Source organism: Schistocerca americana, chromosome 6 (genome assembly GCF_021461395.2).
Source record: "Schistocerca americana isolate TAMUIC-IGC-003095 chromosome 6, iqSchAmer2.1, whole genome shotgun sequence".
Classification (NCBI taxonomy): Eukaryota; Metazoa; Arthropoda; class Insecta; order Orthoptera; family Acrididae; genus Schistocerca; species Schistocerca americana.
Genome location: NC_060124.1, coordinates 473,794,837 through 473,804,079, shown reverse-complemented (window position 1 = coordinate 473,804,079; position 9,243 = coordinate 473,794,837). Strand labels below are relative to the sequence as shown.

General features: G+C 43.3%; 1 pseudogene; it reads left to right on the top strand.

Annotated features, from left to right (window-relative positions):
• Positions 1-6,654: 6,654 nt before the first annotated feature.
• On the top strand, positions 6,655-6,771 carry LOC124620629 (annotated as a pseudogene).
• Positions 6,772-9,243: the final 2,472 nt, after the last annotated feature.

The window sequence follows — 9,243 nt, the reverse complement described above, 5'->3', positions numbered from 1 at the left end:
TCTTTCTGCAGTGAACTGGTGCTTTTGGTACGCTTCTTCCAAAAAGTTTTCTTGTTGATGCCTAGTGCCCTTGCAAACTATGTTCGACAATGGTTCAAAAAGATTTCGGGCTTGCAGCCGGTCGCCGTAAACTTCGTTACACGATATTTCGGCTGGACAACTGCCAGCCATCTTCAGATGAGCCGAACGAAGACTGACAAAGGATTTCTCCGTTCCAGCTTTTATAGTGCGCTGATAGTACTGCCGCACATGCGTTGCAATTGCGGAGACAGAAGGGCCACATCGCCCAGCAGCAGCGCCCTCGCCGGTGGAACTGCAGTACTCACAAGGGAACATCCCCATCACACCCCCCTCAGATTTAGTTTTAAGTTGGCACAGTGGATAGGCCTTGAAAAACTGAACACAGATCAATCGAGAAAACAGGAAGAAGCTGTGTGGAACTATGAAAAAATAAGCAAAATATACAAACTGGGTCGTCCATGCGTAAGATAGGCAATATTAGGGGGAACGTGAGGCGAGGAGCGCCGTGGTCCCGTGGTTAGCGTGACCAGCTGCGGAATGAGAAGTCCTTGGTTCAAATCTGCCCTAAACTGAAAATTTTGCTTTCTTTATTTTCGCAAAGTTATGATCTGTCCGTTCGTTCATTGACGTCTCTGTTCACTGTAATATGTTTAGTGTCTGTGTTTTGCGACCGCACCGCAAAACCGTGTGATTAGTTGACGAAAGGACGTGCCTCTCCAATGGGAACCGAAAACATTTGATCGCAAGGTCATAGGTCAACCGATTCCTCCACAGGAAAACACGTCTGATATTTTGTATACGACACTGGTGACAGCATGTGCGTCACATGACAGGAATATGTTGTCGACCCACCTAACTGGTACACTTGGCGGATGGGTGAAAAGATTCTTCTACCTTGCCCGATTTAGGTTTTCTTGTGGATGTAATAATCACTCCAAAAAAAGTGATGAAAACATAAGAGTTTTTCACATAAACTGAAAATAAAAAGTTAAAATTTTCGGTTGAGGGAAGATTTGAACTGAAGACCTCTCGTTCCGCAGCTGTTCACGCTAACCACGGGACCACGGCGCTGCTCACCACATGTTGCCCTTAATATTGCCTATATTGCACATGGACGACCCAGTTTGTATATTTTGCTTATTTTTTCATAGTTCCACACAACTTCTTCCTGTTTTCTCGATCGATCTGTGTTCAGTTTTTCAAGGCCTATCCACTGTGCCAACTTATAACTAAATCTGAGGGGGGTGCGATGGGGATGTTCCCTTGTCAGCTGCCGTAGGTATTGGCGCAGGCCGCAGCTATCGAAGTCTTCTGGCGTCTTCGTCTCGCGCAGACTTAGGAGATGACGGGATTCCGTGCGTTATTCAATTCGTAACAACTGTCACGGTTCATTAGATTTCCCGCAATGCGTATTTCAATTGATTTTTTGATAATGGGGTCCCAAAAAGTCGTTGCAGTGGCCAAAATCGAAACTTCGTCGTACTCCATTGAATGTCCTTTAGAAATACAATGTTCCGCAACTGCAGACTTATTGGGTTGCAGTAGGCGAGTGCAACGTTCATGTTCTGTACAACACTCTTCCACTGTACGCGTTGTCTGTCCTATATAGGGCATACCACATTGACACGGTATTTAGTAAATTCCCGCCTTCCGCAGTAACAAATCATACTTCACCCATCACAGCAAATCCTAAATCTTAGAAGGCGGACGAAAAACCACTTTCACATTAAAATGATTAAGAATCCTTGCTATCTTGAAGGAGATATTTCCGACAAAGGGAAGAAAAGCTAGGGACTTGGCTGGCGCGTCCTCCTCTTTATCCACTTCCCGGTTCCTGGCTCTAGTTGAGAAGGCCCTATTAATTTGTTGGGTCGATTACCCCTTGTCTTTGAACACCGTCCTCAAATGTGCCAGTTCCTTAGGCAAATTCTCTGCATCCGACACTGTGTGTGCCCTGTGTACAAGGGTCTTAAGTACACTCATGGTCTGGGATGAGTGATGCCAACTTGAAGAATGCAAATACAAATCAGTGTGAGTGGGCTTGCGATAGACAGAATGTCCCACAGTGCCGTCACTCTTCCGTTTAACCAAAACATCCAGGAATGGAAGGCAGCCATCTTTCTCTAGTTCCATAGTAAATCGAATATTCTCATGGATGGAGTTAAGATGATGAAAAAACTCCATTAACTTTTCTTCTCCGTGGGGCCACACTATGAAAGTGTCATCGAATTATTTCCAAAAAACAGTTGGTTTATAGACAGCTGATTCAAGTGCTCTCTCCTCAAAATCCTCCATAAAGAGGAGACAGAGGGCTGCGTATGGCGACACCGTCAGACTGTTCAAAATATTCCTGGTTAAACATAAAAGAAGTTGAGGAAAGAGTATGTCGAAACAAAGCAGTAATGTCCGATTCAAACTGCTGACCAATTAGAATCAAGGAATCCGCAAGAGGTACTTTTGTGAAAAGGGAAACTACATCAAAACTCCCTAGAAGGTCCGAACTACTTAAGTGGAGAGCCCCCAGTCTGTTAATAAAATCAGCAGAGTTCCGTATATGGTGTGAACATTTGCCAACAAATGGTCTCAACAAAGAAGATAGATGTTTGGCTAAATCATATGTGGGTGCGTCAATATTACTCACTAAAGGCCGTAAAGGCAGACCTTCTTTGTGCACTTTAGGAAGACCATACATTCTCGGTGGTATGCTGCCATGTGGTCTTAATCGCTTGATGGTCTCTGGAGTTAGCGAGGAAGAGTTCAAAAGTGCACACGTCTTCCGTTGCACACGTGCTGTTGGATCAGTTCTCCGATACATAGTATCACTATACATCTTCTCCAAATACAACCCACGAGGTAACAAAACGGTAGAGTTACCTTCATCAACCTTGAGCAACACTATTTCCGAATCTTCTAGAAGGTTCCGTAGTGCAGCCCTTTCTTCAGCGGTTATATTACTGCGTTGAGAAGGAGCTTTCAGAAGAACCTGACCTTATTTCTTCAGCAGCATCCATAGGAAGGCGACGTACAACCTCCATGCAAGCATCACATCGGCGAACAAGATTCTGATGCACCATGACAAATTTTACATGTTCGACAATGTTTACGAAATGATAAACTTTCTCTGTGTCGAATCAGAAAAAGATCTTCATTTGACTTGAAAGGAGGTTGGAGACCACTTCGAATTGCAAGCTGAAATCCGTCTCGAATATGCTGTAGTATATCTAATGATAACGAGGCATTCAACCAGCTGTTCCTCTAATTCTGCACTAAAATAGGGTTTTGTCCCTTGTTTACTACAAACTGCTAGGCGGGAGTCATATCATGCATTCTGCGCAAGGTCTGGAGACTTATACGAGGTACATTAAACATCACAATTTCCGCTTTTCTTGGACAACTATAATAGCTTTCTCCTCGTCCTTTTCATTCCAGCACTTTCTTTTATTCTTTGGAAAATACCTCGGCTTTTTTTCCTGACATCCTGAACCAACATGAGTCATAAATCAATCATTCTGTACTTTTTTTTTTCATTTGCATTGGTTACAGTTAACTGAAAATACCCTCACTGACACAATGAACCTACCATCTGTACTAGCCGGCCGCGGTGGCCGTGCGGTTCTAGGCCCTTCAGTCCGGAACCCCGCGACTGCTACGGTCGCAGGTTCGAATCCTGCCTCGGGCATAGATGTGTGTGATGTCCTTAGGTTAGTTAGGTTTAAGTAGTTCTAAGTTCTAGGGGACTGATGACCTCAGAAGTTAAGTCCCATAGTGCTCAGAGCCATGTGAACCATTTGTACTATATTACAAAATGTACTAAAACTGATGCCCATCAACCTCAATGCAAGCATCACACCGGCGAACAAGATTCTGATGCACCATGACAAATATCCATGGTGCGTTTTTTATCACATCACGGGCAGCTATAATTCTGGCAAATAAATCTATCTGCGTATCCACTGGGGTCTCATACACTAGTGACTTTAGATATCCCCATAGGAAATAATCAAAGGGATTCAGCTCAGGTGACCTGGCAGGCCTTCTAATAGGACCTCCTCTTCCAGTCCAGTGACCAGGAAATACCGCATTGAGATGGCTGCGGGCATCCACATTGAAGTGAGGCGGTGCGCCGCTGTGTTGTACCCACATCCTCCCACGAACAGCCAAGGATATGTTCTCCATCAAGTCAGGCAGAACCCTTGGCACGAATCTCATGTACATGCGGCCATTCAGATGGCGTACTGCGTCATGACTTCCTAATAATCAGGCTCGTCATCCTCGTTTCCTTGCAGGAAATAAAGAATGTATTTGTAAATAAAGAGTACGTGTAAACTTTTACGCATGTTAGTTGTAAAATAAGCTGGAAAACAGTAGTGTTAGACCGAGAGGTAGACAAGTTTACTTCCTTATCTTCTTAACCTAGCTTCTCCGACACCTGATTCTCTACATAAAATTGTTCAGTGGAGCATTCTCTATGTCCTGTTATATTTTTGTACGCTCTTACGGTAACACCCTGCATACCACTTCAACCAAACACTTCGGTTGCAAACGATCAACTGCTCTCTTTCGCTTTTTGGCTCCCTCTCTGGCAGTTTAACACTGCCACCCCTTTGCTGCAGCACCTGTATGCCCTTAGGCAACAATTAGCCCATGTTTAGACACTAGACAGTATTTGGTCCATTTCCTCTTCATTCAGATCTTCTTTCAAACCAATTTTGATACTACTAACACCGTTTTAGCGATATTTGTCTCATCACAATTGTTGTCAGCTCTTAAGTGATTAACATGTGTAAGTAGGTGCTACAGTCTGGAACCGAGCGACCGCTACGGTCGCAGGTTCGAATCCTGCCTCGGGCATGGATGTGTGTGATGTCCTTAGGTTAGTTAGGTTTAAGTAGTTCTAAGTCCTAGGCGACTGATGACCTCAGAAGTTAAGTCGCATAGTGCTCAGAGCCATTTGAACCATTTTTTTGTAAGTAGGCTGTTTAGGTTTTTATGTTGGTAACGCCACGTAGCGCTCTGTATGAAAATCACTGACTGTTCTGTGCCGTTTGTGGCTGGTTTGCATTGTTGGAATATTTGCTACTGCAGTGTTGTGCAGTTGGATGTGAACAGCGCGTAGCGTTGGGCAGTTGGAGGTGAGCCGCCAGCAGTGGTGGATGTGGAGAGAGAGAGATGCCAGAGTTTTGAGAGCGGACGATCTGGATGTGGGTCCTTCAGAAAGATTAAATTTGTAAGACTGGGTGTTATGAACTGATTGTATATATATATATATATATATATATATATATATATATATATATAAAATCACTTCTGAACACTATTAAAGTAAATAATTTGTTTGTTCTCTATCAAAATCTTTCATTTGCTAACTATGCCTTTCAGTAGTAAGAATCTTTTTTTTTAGCTGGTAGTATTGGCGCTCGCTGTATTGCCGTAGTTCGAGTAATTAAGATTTTTGTGAGATAAGTGATTCATGAAAGGTATGGGTTATTGTTAGTCAGGGCCATTCTTTTGTAGGGATTATTGAAAGTCAGATTGCCTTGGGCCAAAAATTTTCTGTCTCAGTTTAGTGATGATCGGAATAAGTAAAGAGAAAAGTGTCTGGGTACGTTGAGTTTTGCTCAGTTGTTTGAAAATCAAATAATGTAAGAGGTTTACCAGCACAGAATTCATAATTTTTCTAAGGGGACGTTTCAGATGTAACAAGTATTTTATGTGCAAAACACTGGACCGCTTTAAGAGAGGGACTGAAGGCCATAATAAATAATGAGTTACACATATTTTCCCAGTAATCACATAATTTCAATACGCATTCTCAAAACATAACAGAGTTTACTGAACCTTTGCTCTGCAGCTTAGCACGTTTTCCCCATCGAAAATGATCACCTATCAAAACTGCGGAAACTTTGTACAAGTTCTAATGCCGATGGAACCGATTAATGACAAACATAAGCGGTATCTAAATTGTTTTGTATGTAGTCTAGTTACTGGTCTCCTCTATTGTATCAGAAACTGCAGTGTGTTCCTACAAACTAGTTGCAGCTGCTGTACTAATAAAGAATGTTAGGAGGTCGATGATCGGACCGCGCTGTTTTCCGCGTAATATCCGGAGCCGGAGACTAGCGGGAGAACCAATCTCGAGAGTGCTGACAGCTGCCGCCGTCGCGAGAGGAGGAGGAATTTCAATTACGCCTCCAGCGTAGCGCCGTGTCTTTATAGTGAGGACAACATGCTCGAACGCCCGTGTCCGACACCCACGCACAGGGTATCAGCATCAAGGAGCGACCTCTGATGAACATCCACCGGCTTAGCATGCCTCATTTCCATGTCAAAGCGCCTAACAGCAGCCGAGGAAGGCCACCCTATCAGATATCCTCACTTTGTTCAGGTGCTGGAAAAGGGAGTGTTCTAGTAATTACACGTAATCCGCAGTTCTTATACTAATTAATTAACAGGCTCCTGGTCTTGCTATTTCATGGTGCGAAAGGACTTTTCTCCACGTTTAATGCATGGACAATTTGCAAAACATTCTTAAAGGAAAGAAATTGCAGATGTAAAAGTAACACCGGCCGTATCCCAGAGGAGTGCTAAGAGAACATTACTTTGCACAATAAGTGTAAATTATCTAGTCAATAAGGCAACGGCCTTGCCGCAGTGGATACACCGGTTCCCGTCAGATCTCCGAAGTTAAGCACTGTCGGGCGTGGCCAGCACTTGGATGGATGACCATCCAGCCGCCATGCGCTGTTGCCATTTTTCGGGGTGCACTCAGCCTCGTGATGCCAATTGAGCAGCTACTCGACCGAATAGTAGCGGCTCTGGTCAAAGAAAACCATCATAACGAACGGGAGGGCGGTGTTCTGACCACACGCCCCTCCTATCCGCATCTTCCACTGAGGATGACACGGCGGTTGGATGGTCCCGATGGGCCACTTGTGGCCTAAAGACGGAGTGCTTTTTATCTAGTCGATAACGTGGGAAGTTTTACGAGGCTTTCAGTGGAAGGCGCTTTTGTGTACAAAGAACGAGACAAAATTGTAGCGAAATTCGGGAAGACCTGTACTTGGTAAGAGAACAGCAGGTGGCACTCAACATAAACATATGTAAATGTTGGTCATAAACAGGCACAAAGACTCATTATTGTACGATTATACGAAAGCAGTAAAGCCATTGGAAGCAGTCACACCCGTTAAGTAATTTTGAAGAATGGGCGAACAGCCGTGTAAAGTGGTACGATCACGTAAGAATAATGACAGATAAGGAGATGCCAGACTGACATTCGTTGAAAGAATCGCCACGAAGTACAGTCCATCTCCCAAAGGAGGTAGTTTACAAAACTATTATTTGACCATTACCTTAATTATACTTGAAGAATCGTGTTAATCAAGATCGCTACCTATTGCTTTTAATACTATGACAGCTTTCGACGCAATGTTATAGGGAACTTTTTTTTTTTTTTTTTTTTTTTTTTTTTTTTTTTTTTTTTTTTTTTTTTTACATCAGCCTTCTGATCGGTTTGAGCGGCTCGCCACGAATTCCTCTCCTGTGCCAACCTCTTCATTCCAGAGTAGCACTTGCAACCTACGTCCTCAGTTATTTGCTTGATGTATTTCAACCTCTGTATTCCTGTACAGTTTTTGCCCTCTACAGCTCCCTATAGTACCATGGAAGTCATTCCCCGATGTCTTAGCATATGTCCTATCATCCTGTCCCTTCTCCTCGTCAGTGCTTCCCACATACCTCTTTCCTCTCCGTTTCTGCGCAGATCCTCCTCATTCCTTACCTTATCAGTCCCCCTAATTTTCAACATTCACTGTAGCACCACATCTCAAATGCTTCGATTCTCTTCCGCTCCGGTTTTCCCACAGTCCATGTTTCACTGGCATACAAAGCTACGCTCCAGACGTACATTCTCAGAAATTTCCTCCTCAAATCAAGGCCTATGTTTGATACTAGTAGATTTCTCTTGGCCAGGAATGGTGCCTTTTTTTCCAGTTCTAGTCTGCTTTGCCCGCAATTCGTTATTTTGCTGCCTAGTCCGTAGCATCCATTTCGTGGGCATCAATCCTGATGTTAAGTTTCTCACTGTTCACATTCCTGCTACTCCCCAGTACTTTCGTCTTTCTTCGATTTACTCTCAACCCATATTCTGTACTCATTAGACAGTTCATTTCATTCAGAAGATCACGTAATTCTTCTTGACTACCACTTAGGACAGAAATGTCATTAGCGAATCGTATCATTGATATCTTTTCACCTTGAATTTTAATCCCACCCCTGAATCTTTCTTTTAATTCCGTAATCGCTTCTTCAATGTGAAGATTGAACAGCGGTTAGAAAGGCTACATCCCTGTCTCACACCCTTTTTAGTCCGAGGGCTTCAATCTTGGTCGTTCGCTCTTATATTTCCTCTTGCGTGTTGTATATTACCGTCTCCCTCTATAGATTGCCCCTATTTTTCTCAGAAGTTGGAACATCTTTCACCATTTTACATTGTCGAACGCGTTTACCAGGTCGACAAATCCTATTAACGTGTCCCGATTTTTATTTGGTCTTGTTTCCATTATCAACAGCAACGTCCGAATTGCCTCTCTAGTGCGTTTACCTTTTCTAAAGCGAAACTGCCCAACCCTCAACTTTCTTTTCCATTCATCTGTGTGTTATTCCTGTCAGCAACTTAGATACATGCGCTTTAAGCTGATTGTGTGATAATTCTCGTACTTGTCAGCCCCATATGAGGTGTCCAAAATGTCTGTTGATCCCCGGAAACCTATATTGATCTCCTTTGCAGTGTAGTAATACGGGTATTAACGTTAAAACGATCGGTATCAGCTGTTTCGGTCATTTCGCCTTCAAGAACACTTGAGACATCTTACTCCATTTCAGTGACCAATCCCCTCGACCAGTGGCACACTTCTTCTTCAACAGTGGCATCGTGCCCTAAAAACTAAACATAATTATTTGCATGGGCCACACGACCCGACTTCGTTATGAACCATACATGGTATCCGGAGAATACTCAGTATTGTAGAACACTCAGTATAATGTCGTTTCTTGAAACTGAACTACACTTCTCGAACAATCACTATATACACACAAAAACAAATAACTTGTAGATGTCCATTCATCAAGAGCGTCGGTGAGGTCCGTCGGAGCTAGTCCTAGCTCGGAGAGGAGCTGGCTGTACTGCTTTTTTTTTTCCTTTATTGTAATTTTCAGCACCTT